Below are 12,340 nucleotides of genomic sequence, written 5' to 3'. Positions count from 1 at the left end.
TCAAGTGACCATTTTGAAGCCATTCGCAGAGCAGTTGACAAATTAAATCATAAAATCGATGCCAACAAAAGCCAAAACAAAGGCATGCCTCGTAAAATTTTATACATACTTTCGTGAAGAATTCCCATTTAATGCCCGCCGAAGCTGAGCTTAAAATCGGAACCCGCGCACTCAAATTTTCGGTATTGGGCAAAACCCGTCGGCTCGTACTTATGGCCATGTTAATGGCTTTTTAAAGCGATTATGCGAGACATTTTAATGGATGGTCCGAGCCGGATTATGATCGATTCATGCACTGGAGCCATTGGCAGGGATTAAATCATTATGCAATTAGGTTTTGACTTTGGTTTCCTTGCTTAGACAAAAGATTTTACGACTTCGGTGGCTGAGCGAGCCATAAACCGAATTTATTTAAAACGCCACCAGATTTATGCATCTTTGATTTAATCTCCGGCTCCGCTCAAATTCATATTAATATCAAATGGCAATAAAAGGCAAATATTTAAATTCGTTTACCAACCCTTTGTTGTAGCTGGTCCCACTTCGCTGGCTCCGCGGTGAGGTGTAGTTTTTATAGGCGTAATCCACAAATGTTATAAAAACACACACACACGCGCGAAGACGCAGACCTGGAAAGAAAAGAGAGGAACCATATATTAAATTTGTATTTTCAGTCGTTATTAAGCACATATAATTGGTTTTCGGATTTGGGTAAAATGAGCTGCTACATACACCCACAGACGGTACAATTCATTCATACATTCATACTATTCATTTAAAGTTTTTTGGTCATTTCCATTATAATTCAAGCAAAAAGTTTATTTCAAAATAATAAAATTACAAAATAATTTCAACAACTTAAGATATATGTAAGTGATTTTTGTCATCACTTCTTTGTTGACTGCCATATAGGATAAAATAGTACATTCATTTTAAGCAAGAAATTAATATTTATTTGCTCATGAACGCCATACCTATCGAACTTTTGGGTAAGTACTTGGAAATAATTCAGAGGTCACATAAAATACATCTTTCTCAAGCTCTTGTATTCTTAATTGCCTTTCGGAATAGCCCACATTTAATAATTTACACTCCCTGCCGCTGAAAGGAAAAGAGTCCAGAAACAAATTTAATTTCGTGATTTTAAAATGGGAATTACAGGGTTTTCCATTTGGTGGCAACTAATTGAACCCAATTCCAACCAAACCAGCTGCCGTTGCAGGTCGTCAGGTGCGCCCAACGACAAGTCCCCAGTTGAAACTCGTTTTTTTCTATTTTAATAATAAAAAGCGAAGATGTCGAGCTTGGAAAATCAATTCCGACAGTGTGTTGCAGGTTTTTAGAGCGCCTTTTCCACCAGAGACCTTGGTCTGAGTTTCACTCAACGCGTTTTGCTCATCGGCGGCATGAGCCCTCCCCGGCGACCACTCGCAGTATTTATTTCTTCTGCGGTTTTCTCTGGAGCCCCAAGATGCCGCCACACAGATCCCTCAAAAAGTCTCCAACGCTGACCGCTCAGCAAAGGCAGCAGACGCGGCATAAGTTGCAGTCACCGCTGACGCTGACGCTGCCGTCGCAGTCGACGCCTGCGCTGCGCCACTCGTCGTCTCGCTCCCACCAAAATGGCCGCACTAGCCTGCTTTCGCTCGCCCTTACGGCAGCCTAACCGGCGTGCGAGCGGGTCAGAGAGATCCGTCAGCCGTGGGCGCAACAGGGTGCACACTATGCTGCTCCCAAGTGCCACGCCCTCGCGCCCCAAAAGTACTAGCTCCAAGAAACCGCCGACAGTCGGGCGGTGGCGGTCCGCTCGCACCGCTTAACGCCCGCGTTTGCCGTCGCGATTGCTGATGTTGCTGATGTTGCTGATGTCGTCGTGTTTGCATGTTGCTGGAGAAGCTGCTGCTGTTGTAGCAAGATGTTGTTGCTGCTGTAGTTGCTGTTGCAGCTGATGTTGTTGCTGCAGCTGCTGCTGTTTATAAATTGGCCATTGTTGCTGCAGTGTATTTGTGGTTGGTTTAACTTAAGTTCCTGCTTATCTCTGCTGCAATTCAAACATCGAGCGATGTTGCTGTTGTACCTGTTGTTGTTGCAGACGTGTCTCGTTTTGCTGCTGCTTCTGCTGCTTTTCAGAAATGGCCTATTGTTGATGAAGCGCTGTTGTCTTTTGTTGCTAGTACAGCCCAAGTCCATAAGGATTTACTTATCTTGCTGCAGCTTAGACTTTAAGCGATGTTGCTTTTGTTGCTGCGTTGCCTTTTGTTGATAAGTTTGCTGCTGCTCTGCTGATATGACCTTTGTGTTTTGCTTATTATTCTTTTTTCTGGTGGCTGCCTTGCGAAGTTGCTCCCAGTTTGGTTTCTGCCCGCGTTGTTCATATGCTATGGTTGATATTCTCTTTCAGATTATTATTGCCCCTTTTTTTAATCATTGCAATTAATTTTCTGCAAGCTGATATATAGTGCAACTGCTGGTTATTGAGTTGCTCTTATATTAAAACACACCTTAGATAACTTTGTACGCTCTTTGGTTACTGACTTTTCTTCAAGCTTTGCTTTTATTTAAACCGTTTCATCTTTAATATTTGTTGCGGCTGCAGCTGCGTCTGGTGTAGTCGCTGTTGAATCTGTTATCAATTCGAATGCTTGGGGAGCTGGCAAGGCTCTTAGCTTGAAGCTTGGCAATTTCCAGTTGATTGGCTGCACTTCTCGAGATTTTCGATATATCAAGACGAGGGAATTTGCATGCAGAAAATGATGCTTTCTGCCAGCCAGGACACTTACGGCCAAGAGGAACCAGGAGCAGCTGCAGCTTGGCCATCTCCTCCAGTTGGCCTTATGGTGCAAATGGCCTGAAGTTGGCGATGCGAAAAGTGAAAATGCAGTTTCGCATAATTTGATCCTCCCCAACCCCCTGGCATATCGTTCTCTGCTGCTGCTGATAGTTCTGGGTGCTGCGTCCCGGTACTGAGTCCTTCGTCCTGCCGTCTGGTGGCAAGACAATGCCAGTTCTAATCGTAATAATGGTTGCAATGTAATGGCAAAATGCCAAGAGCCTTCCTTCGCTGCGCTCACCTCTCTCATTTCTGCTTCGGTGGTTGTCCTTCGCTGGAATTGCACTTTTTATGGCATTGCAATTAGGGGTAAGCGCATCGATGCACACACACAGATACACTCAGATAGCGAGGTAAGGGTGCAAGGGCTGCGCACAGCTAAGGGTTGTTAATTATCTACAGAGAGGTGAACAGCGGGCACCCATACCAAGACAACCATTATCTGCGAATGCTATATTGCAACTGCCCAGAATGCCAACGAATAGTTTTTAAAATAACTAAAATAAATTTCGATAAATTCAACTCGTTAATGAGCTTTTAAAGCTCAAAAAGTATTTTTGAGAGTTTTGTACTAAATTAGTATTTTTGCGAAAAACCACGTTTTAACTATTTCATACAAAATGAAATGCTAAATCTTCTGGGTGCCAAAAGCCAAGGAAAATATAACGTTGCTAAAAGACAATAATTATTAAATAATTATTTAAAAGCATAGAACTGAATCTCATTCGAGTTCAACTTGGTGTTGGGCTGGTCTCCTGAAATGCCATTGAACAAGAATTTTTAATATAAGTCAAGTGCCGAAGTGTGTTATCAACAAACGATTTATGAAATGGGAAAACCCACAATAAAATCCCCAGGGCCAGCTCTGATCCAAAGTCAGAGTGAAATGCAAAGGTGAAGGGGCATGGTTTGGGACGTGGGAGTCGGGTAGATTGGTCCACTGTCGTTGTATTTGCGCATTGTGCAGAAAAGTCGTAAAAATTTCTGCTGTCTACGTTCGAAATGAATGGGAAAATGAGAAAAGGCCGCCACGCTGCTGGCATTTCTTCTTATTTTTCCGGGGCAGACCGACGAAGAGTTCTTGTAAAGTTTACGAGCGCAAATATAATTCAAATGGTCGTTAATTGCAACAACAGCGAAAGAGGCTCATAAATGGATTGGATACCCGCTTGGAGAAGTGGGCGGGGTTATATACTTACAACCTCCCCCACGCCTCAGCAACAACAAAAAGCTAAGGCAGCTGGGACTGGCGAGCTTTTTTTGCAGCCGGAAAAGCACAAAAGCAAAACAAAGGCCAAGCACGTGGTGGGGATATTTCGGTGGTTATATTTCGAAATTTCCCTATTTCGATTCAGTAAGCGTTACTGGCTTGGCCAAAAAGTACCAAAGAGGTTAGATTTTGACTGGGAGTGTGTGTGTGTGTGCGAGCGCCCCAGGGAAATTTCGAAGCACGTGCGTGTGAGTTGCGCATGAACGGTACACCAACACTTTCTAACAGAAACCCCTCACAGATACTCCTCACACAGATACTCTGCTGTACTGGGGCTACGATATCTGTGAGATACGCACAGATACGGCGGCAGCGCCGCCGGCGTCTCAGCCGACGTCGCTGCCGGCGTTTGAGAGACCGAGCGGCGTGCAAGAAATCGTCGGGCAACGGCTTCAAATGAACGCAAAACGTTGGAAAGCAAACAACCGCAAAAAAGCCATCAGCTAAAAATAAAACTGCAACTATCAAAGTGAATTTGTAGAAAATGAGTGATAGCTCAGAGTGCTTAGTGTTTATTTAATTACTTATTTCAATTGTATTTACAAAATAAGTTGTGATTTTGTTTCGTTTGTTTGTTTGCCCATTAAATCTCGTCGCGGAACTGGTTTGCATTTTGTATCTTTAATCGCTGCAGCTCGTTTCTGTGTGGGTGAGTATCTGTGTGTGTGTGGATGACAGCCTGCACTTGCAAACCAGTTTTAAGTATTCCCCATCTATTTCATCTCTTTTTGCAGATAAAAGTGAATGAAACCCTAACGTTTAAACGCCGCCATAAACACCAAATAACAAATTTTCTGGCAAACATGGCATGTCACGGTCCCATTAAACGTAGAAAATCAGCCCAGAAATTCAACACGACGACAACTTTTCGACTGTCCCAGAAAGCAAATATGTATAGTGTACTTGTGTGCGTGCCATTGACATTGACTTATGGTCATGATGGGGTTAGGGGGGAGGGGTCTAAGGGTGGGGGTTGATGGCTAGAGGGGGGTCTCGACGCTATGACAAAAACTTGGATTCTCTCGTTTCTTTTTCGTCTTTCGTCTTCCACGCACATTTATGGTTTGTTTTGCTCACACGCACACTCACACTCATACTCATACCCACACAAAAGCCTACGCAGCGGTAGAAAGAGAGGGCAGGAGCAGCAGAGAAAGAGACGAAACATGTCTCGGATGATGATAAACGCCTCTCGTCTATTTTGGCGGGTCCATGAATGAAACAATTGCCCCGAATGACTGACTGCCAGACAGATAGCTACAAACTGCCCTTACGGGGGGTCAAATGGGGGTATTTTCCGGTTTCGGGGACTTTTCGGGGGACCTGAGGGTACAAGAGACTGGGAGCTTAGGGCCCGGAAAGCCGACAGCAATGAACAATGTGCTACGACAAGAGTCTGATGGGACAGACCATCATGAAGCTCATCATCGTCGGCGATAATAATGATTTTCATTTGCACATTCCACCCGTTTCGCTGTTGCCGGCTTCCAGCACTCGGTTTGCATTCAGTGGGGCAGGTTATTTATGGCACTTTTCCTATCGCCACTCACTGGAGTAATCGATTTTTATTGGATTAATATGGCTTTCCGCATGATTTGGCCTTCTTTTCGTTATCACTTAGCAGGTTTCTTAACGCTGAGGAGTGGACCATGACTAATACTCAGTCAACTGGATAAGCTGGTAAGACTTTTACGTTTCTCCTGCAATTATTGTAATTTAATTACCAGATGTAAATAACAAGATTTACTTTAAATGCATCTCTTAGCTAAGAATTTGAATAATTAATTATTTAATGGGTTAATGTTTCAAACTGGTTTTTTTATAATGTTGGTAGACCACTTATGTGCACCCTCCTCTAGATGGTCTTTAATGATTGGTTGAAAATAAGTTTATTAGGCATAACGGCTTGCACTTAGTATTTATCACAATTGCCTAGGCCTAAAGTTCCAAGAATCCCTAGAACCTGCTCTCAGCAATTTTCCCCACCCTGTTTCCATGGCGAATGGGGCGTATGCGCAATATGTCTGCGCATCCAGCATTCGACCAGAAATCGGTCAAACTGCCACCTGGCTACTTATTAGCGGCACTAAATCAAATCAGCCTGCCCGGACAGACAGATTTTACGAGCGGTGCGCCAGTTACGGAGCTGCATTTTTCACATGCGTATAAATCAATCAGAAGGGGACCCAACTTTGGGCATCAGCCCAAAAGGTCCGAAAAGGTTCGAAATTCGAATTCAGAGGTCGTTTCCTGAACTCAGATCAGTTACAAACTGCACCAGCAATGGCAGTGCAGACGACAGCCATAAAGTTTAGTTTTACGACTGGCAAACGCATAATTAAGCACTCTCACCTACACGAGAACGCATTCGCCAGGGGCGGTTTTTGGGTTCTGAGTCTCCGACTCACACACACACATAAGCACACACGCACACACATGAAGACCCACCCCCTGAGACAATGGCGGCCAAATGGCAAAAACAGCCCGCTTGTTTTTATCCCCGTTTATCCGAGTTTTGATTGCGATATTCGGGATTTCGTTCAATGCGAACAGATGCAGGCGTGAAGCATCAAAGGTGGCACATGAAACATATGCAGAGGGAAGCAGTCTTCACTCGCTTAAGCGAACTCTAATTGATTACCTTTCTTGGAATACACATATGATCGCCGATTGTGCCTCTCCCTTCTGAAGCGCTAAATAAAACAATCTCTACGAACACTCATTTTTCATTCCAATAATATATTAAAATGAAATCTGTCTGTCTTACAGTATGTACTGGCAAGATTCCCAACGAATGTGATATTGTATGAATTCATGCTGATGTCGGGGGTGGTTATTCGATTATTTTGTCCACTTCGACCATTGCCCCACTCCCTAATGAGGCTGCAGAAATGCCAGAGATGCGAGGAATTTACATGTGTGCCTAACGCCCCGAACATTAAATTAATGCTCTCGGTCAGTCGGTGGGTCTGGCCTTGTGAATATTATCAAATTGTCGAGCTCGACTTGAACCTTGGTCGTCGCCGCTTCGACTTTGAATGCATGAATTGCCGGCAGACAGTCTAATTTGGCCATTCAAATTGCAGCTCAGACAAGAGGCAATCGTTATGGCAGCTGCTGCTCCGTGGAGCATAAATTGCACACTAATTGTGTCCATTTCAGGGCGTCGCTTTGTGTCTTCACATCCAGCCCGGCCACCCACTTGGCCGGCCATTAGTCGTTTTAATAAAACAAAATAAACTAAAATACAGTGGCGAACTCTGTGCGCAAGTGTCGTGGCCATCTTCAACCTCAGACTGGGTACTGGGTACTGGGTCCAAGTCTGGATTCCAGTCTCTGTCTCTGGCATTTCCTCCAACGACCTCGAATTTTCCGCTGGCGTGGCTGTCGCCATCGCCATTGCCATCGCCTCGTGTTTAGTTTGGGTGTGAAATCTAATTTGAAAAGTTTGTGTAGTCATTTTGATGCCGGAGCGCACTCAGCAGCATATGCTACCCACCGCTTGGGTTTTCTTTTCTAATTTTGTTTGCAAGTCATTGACGGCAATATTGCCCGGTTCCACCAAGACCCAAGACCCTCCGCCTGATTTCAAACATCTCTGTCCACCGGCTGTGACTCGAGAATTTTATAGGAACCGCACCGAGCACATTTGCCAGACATTGAACGTGAGCATTCAGAAATTTAAATTAGAATTTCCAGCAAATAGTTTTGAAGCAGGCTCTAGGAAAAAGGGAGGCGTTTGTTCAAATAATTTTATGGATCTCAAGATACAAATGTGGGATTTAGAATAAACAGAACTTCCAAATAAAATCAATGCAATATATTTTAAATCTTTGCCCTGACTTACTGAAGCTTTAATATCATTCAATTGCTTTTACATCTTTTAGTAAATACTTAAATACAATAATATTGTAATAGAGTATTTTCTCATTTATTTATTGTCCTTATTATCCTTTTTTTTTTTTGGAAAAATTAGCTTCAGTATATTTCCTGATTAAAGACGAAACCAGAATTTAAAATGTTCTTGGTCTCGCCGCAAAGTCAATTCGAGGTGAAGCAAATTTGAAAACTAAATTAAGCTTCAATTCCTGGGACATAATCCCCGATGGGCGATAAAGAAATATACTTCACGGAGGGAAAAGAATAAAATAGAACAGAGCAGAGCAGAATAATTGAGGAGACAAAATAAAAAAGGTGGAAAAGAAATGAAAACTCATTTGGAAACTGCGCCCCAGAGGTGGTGAGTGCTCCCACAAAACTTTAGAAATGTGCAGGGTTTCCATGCGTGGGTGTGTAGTTCCTCGGGATGAGGATGAGGATGAGCTGTGGAGCGTGGAAACAATCAACTGAAAGCGTTGATGGTGACGACTGCTCCTCGTTCTTGTGGTCCATGCCAGGTATAACCGCAAGAGGGGCTGGGATGCGGAATGCGTCTGCTGGCAACAATGGCGCAATGGCGCAATGGCGTCTGTAATTTCGAGCAATTGTTTCCGTTCTCCCGCGACGCTTTTGTCTGCACTGTTCGCCTTCTTGCTTTTGGTGCCGCCCAGTGGAGCGTGCATTTAACACCACTTGCCACAGAGGACTCATCTGCAGCTTCAATTCCAGTATTTTGGCACCTTTGGCTGGGATGGCAACGATTTGCCATAAAGTCACGTACCTTGATATCGGGCGATTTGGCGAACTCCGTCTCTGGATTTCTGGCTACCATTGCCATCCCTTGGCTCGTTGGCTCGCCAAATTGTCGCACATTCTTAGGGGAGTTCCAGGTCCCCAGTATCTTCACTATGCCCAGACCTAAACCTGCTACCAAGTCCGCCCACGACGCTCGTTATGCGGGCGGTCGGCCGTATGTATAGCACATCCCACTGTCCGTCCGCTGGGAGTCGGCGTTTTGCATTGGAATTTGCTTTGCCAAATGCCGCCATTTAGGGTTGTGCCAATAAAAAAATGATATTTATGGTTGTAACGGCCGTTCTGCGTGTACGCCCTCCCCACATCGAACACCGCCCTAACTTCACCCTCCCCGAACGCCTGACAAGCCCATCCGAAAACTGCCGGTCAAAGTATGCAGAGACATGGAGACACGGGGCTAGGCACAGTTGGACTAGGTATTAAGATTTCACATGGAAAAGGTACAAGATTTTATTGAAGATTCAAGAATTTCATAAAGATATGTGTATTCTTAATAATTACATGACATACAAAACATTAAATTAAAATTTTAAGCTGTTAAGCTGTATTACTAAAATAACATATCAATTGTATCTATATTTTCAAAAATGTTACTTAGTTTAATGGTTATTTACCTTACGAACTTATCAAAAAGATTTACGTTTTTACAAAGAAACCAAGATCTTTACAATAGATTTAACTTATTCGGTTTTAAAATCCATATCTATTGTTATTTATTACGTTTTGTTCTTTTCCTGCCTTTTCTACCGAAAGTTTGTTATTGGACCACTGTTGCCAGGGGTTGCCACGGCACACAAATGAAATCTCACAGGCATAACGAGCTCATGACTCTTTGCTGGCAAGGGTTGGGCAGGAAAAAAGGAAGTGGCACAGAAGCGGGAGCCAGGACTCTCACACACACAGTCGGGCACTGACATAGGCAAATATATAGTGGCTGAGACTTGGGCACATACACATAGAAAAATATGGCACGTACTCCACGAGAGCCATAAGTTTACGTTTTATATCGGGCAAACTGTGCAATATTATAAATTTTGAATTTTATCTTGGGCATTAGATTGCCAGAGAGTTGCCTGGTTGGCTGCGAACCTCTCTACTTCACTCCCAGTCTCCCGTGCATTTCGCAGACTTTCTGTGAGTTGGGTTGGATGGCCGACCGCCCCTTTCTTGTTAGGGATTAAACGAAAGGACGTGCTCGAGGGCGCAAGTAGGAGCTCCTGGCGGATGGGGCAGGTGGGTAATGGATGGCAACAAAGGGTGATTATCGCGATTGGCGAAATAGTTGAGCTGGGGCTGGGAATATTAATGCCAGAGGTATCTGGAAACTTTGTGCGTTGTCGTAACTTCTTGAACTTACTGTTTTCTTTCGCTTTCTATTCCACGCTTTCTACTTTCCAGGACCAAGGACATCCATTGATGGCGGAATATAAAGACACGTCTTATGTGACAAGTGCTGGCTAAACGTCTGAGGTTATCGCAATCATTTTCGATTCTCGGGCCCCATCCCTGTTGAAAAATCAGCCGGACAGCAGCAACCACCGAACAGTACACAGGACGACCGGAAGTGAGGAAAACGCTTGTAAAATCAGTCGCACACGAGTGCGAGCGAGACACGAGCGAACGGGCCGAAAGGAAACGACAATTACGAGGACATGCCGGCTTGCTTTTCTGCTTTTCCTGTCTGCTCCTTTCAGTTGCGGCCGTGCAATCGTCGGGTCAACAACGCCGCGTGTCCGATTTCGATCTACAAATTATAATACAAATTTTCACATCTGGATTTGGTTTCATCTTTATCCGCATCTCGATCCGCGACGACGCGTAATTTTCAGCACTTTTGGACTAAGGCGATTCTGTGCGACCTCGTAAACGTATACTGAATGTATCCTGAGTGTATCCTATCCGGTATACCTTCAGTATACGTAACACGAGAAAGCACAAGCAACGTGGGATGTGAAACACTTTTTAAGACTGCTTAATACACGTAGCACTTTGTTATTTGGTATCACACTTTCTTATAAATACACAATTTAAACATATATATTTCAATAAATGTCCGCTATAAAACTAAAAAATACTTTCGAATTTTTCTGGGTGTATGGGAAAGTTTCTTGGCACGCAACCTGTTGCTTTTGAGCGTGGGACCAGATGGATGAACAGCTGATTTAAGCTTCAACAAGCGGCAATTATAACGCCTCAACTCGATTGCATTATATATTAAAACTTCCAAAGAAAAAAAATCAAGATTGTAGTTAGGAAGGCTCAATTATACTTGCATGAGGAATATATACGGTTTATGAAGTATGAAATACAGAAAGGCTATCATTTGACTTATGTCAAAACGACAATTAGGTATATGCAATTTTTTTAGTGGGTCATAAATAATATGGGTCATAAAGCCGTATTTAATATACTCATCAAATATTTTAGCTGTCCTTATCATACATTTTTCAACACACCGTAAAGTATTCAAGCAAGCCATAAATTTGGCTTGTCCTCTGACAATATAATCTTTTTAAATATTTAAATAATAATAATTCTATGTTCATAAATGGATTTTAAGCAAATAAGGATCATGAAAATAAAATTTTGACGAATATCAAAAGTAAAAATTCTTCAACTATATTCATTTTTATTACGACTAGTATAAGGGCATTTATTAAAAAATATACCATAGAAATTTCATACATATTAATAGCCTGTTTTAAACAATACAAATTAATAGCATGAGGAAAATAATTTTGATAAAACTATAAAAACTCTGATTTTAGTAAAGCCAGGAATATCAGACAATCATTAGCGGCAATAAACAAGGCCTGAAACAACTTTATTTTAGAAAAAATCAAAATCTGTATTAAAAAACCGAAATCAATGAACAGTATTTAAAGTTGACTTTTACAGCGCCTCTGGTGGTCATATGGCAAAATCAACACAACGCCCTCTTTTGCGTTATTTCTGTACTAGTAACACTCAATGCGCATAATCTATTTTCACAGTAAAGAAATTTCGGGGTTGAAAACGGTTTCTTATAAGAATGGGCCTGCAAAAAGTTGGCAAATTCAGCGAATAGAATAGAACACTGATAACATGAATTGAGAACTAATTTTTTCCAAAAATTTTGTTATATTCAATTATAATAAATTGGGCGGAGAATAATTACAATTTCTTAACGTTATACCCCTGCAGAGAGTAGATTTGTTTTGATTAGTCTTTGGAAAGTATGCTCAAAAAAATATTTAAAATTCAAAACATCGGCTGTCTGAAAAGTGTATTGTGGCCCCTATTGTATTTTGTTTTTTTTGTCATTCTGAATCTCGAAGATGCCGGTGTTCAAGCCGTCGAGCCTCAGCTGGCAACTAGTGCTCAAACCGAGAATACAAAGTATCTCGCAGATACACCAGCTTGTCGATGAGGAGGGGAGAAGGGAGAAAAGAACCACAAGGAGATAACGAAACCAAAAACGAAACTCGCTCGACAACAACAAGGAAATAAATTTATGAGCATGCCCAGCTCTCGTTCTCTTCTCTCTCCGTTTCTCCCTCCACTGC

General features: G+C 42.6%; 1 long non-coding RNA gene across 1 annotated transcript; it reads left to right on the top strand.

Moving 5' to 3' along the window:
- Nucleotides 1-4,532: 4,532 nt before the first annotated feature.
- Nucleotides 4,533-10,841, top strand: LOC120452114. The gene is made up of 4 exons (XR_005616440.1): nucleotides 4,533-4,749; nucleotides 4,835-5,007; nucleotides 5,725-5,780; nucleotides 10,194-10,841. It is a non-coding gene; the product is annotated as an uncharacterized LOC120452114 (long non-coding RNA).
- Nucleotides 10,842-12,340: the final 1,499 nt, after the last annotated feature.

Source organism: Drosophila santomea, chromosome 3R (genome assembly GCF_016746245.2).
Source record: "Drosophila santomea strain STO CAGO 1482 chromosome 3R, Prin_Dsan_1.1, whole genome shotgun sequence".
In the NCBI taxonomy this organism is placed as follows: domain Eukaryota; kingdom Metazoa; phylum Arthropoda; class Insecta; order Diptera; family Drosophilidae; genus Drosophila; species Drosophila santomea.
This window is presented reverse-complemented; position numbering and strand designations above follow the sequence as displayed.